A 1,512-nucleotide genomic window follows, 5' to 3' on the forward strand; every position below is an offset into this window, starting at 1 on the left:
TGAATATAAGAGTGTTGGGTTGTAAACACTTTATTGGCTGTGTTTGTGAAGCTTTTTCCTAAGTCAAAAGCAATTTTCAGGCAGCTAATCCTGTGGGGTGGGAAGATTATCCTAAGTAATGTAATGGGCTCACCTTCAGTGAGGCAAATGAACACTTTACTGAGCACCTACTACAGTTAAAACACTTTGGGAGACAGAGATTGTAAAAGAGAACATTGATGTATTTAGATTTGGTCATTAGAGTACATATACTTTTTTATGATGTTTTATTTTTTATCTCCCATCATTTCAGTTTCTCATTTTGTTTCAAATACTGAAGCATCAAATCCATGTTTCATATATCTATGTTTTCCCAGCATCCACCTGGCACCCAAATGCCAACATCTGCTGCAACCCTATGGTTGTAGGCTTGAACTCCAGAATGCCCCCAAAGGTTTAAAAAGTTTGTGTACATTTTCAAAATAATCTTCCTTTGAGGTCTCAGTTTTATGTGAACTGTAGCTAAACTCTTTTTTCCATGACTTGTAGCGTATGGTATTTAACTGTTTGCTAGTGTCACTTTCTCAAGTAAACATATTTGTACAAAAGTATTTCAAGAGAACAGTACACTTAATGAGAGGGTCTCCTCTAAGGTGATTCTATTGCTTAATCATGGGTTTAAAAGTTAAAATATATGTGGCTTTGTACACTATTTCATTGTCTTCCAAAGCTTGTCATATCTGATCTTTGGGAAAGAATCAGCATTAAAACTATTTAAAGACAAAATAATTTTTCTTACACTCCATCCTGAGATATTTGTCCCTAACAGAAGAGAATCAAATCCGGTGACATTGTGGCCAACCACTATCAACCTTGTATTTAAAAAAACAAACAAACAAACAAACAAAAAAGCCCCACAACAACCCATCCATTGCATGTTATTTGAAAATATAACCAAACATAAATCTAGGATTAGGAATTCTCTGACCTAATAGAGTATAAATTGCTTTCAATAATTTGTTACCCTTAGTGCCTTTTTCATTTTGAATATTATTCACTGAATTCTCCCATCTTTTACCTCATCTACCTTATCACAAAGAAAGGACCTCTAGCCTTTTTCAATTCTGCTAGCCCTGCAATAACAATACTAATATTGGAATACATATTCACTATTCTAATTAAGTCTTCTTGGAGTGCAATTGTGGGAAGTGTTAGGCATGCCAGCTGAATCATAAACACAGCTGCAAACATCTAGAGAGTGATTATTGATGCCATTTGTAAATCAGAGATGTTCGTCACAGAATAATTTGGAGACTTGCCCCAAATCACATGGATAACCAGTGGTCGGGTCATGATCATAGCCCAGCTATTCTAGTACTGTGGTCCAGTGCTTTTCCCAGGAAATCAGGGGATCATATCCAGTATGCCATAACAAAATAAATTTGAAAACTCTGATCTTTTCATCCATAAGACACTTTACAAAACAAAAAATGTCAAGACATGGGGAAGGAAATATCAGTAGTAGTAATATCT

This window comes from Crocuta crocuta, unplaced genomic scaffold (assembly GCF_008692635.1).
Source record: "Crocuta crocuta isolate KB4526 unplaced genomic scaffold, BGI_CrCroc_1.0 scaffold276, whole genome shotgun sequence".
NCBI classification, from domain to species: Eukaryota; Metazoa; Chordata; class Mammalia; order Carnivora; family Hyaenidae; genus Crocuta; species Crocuta crocuta.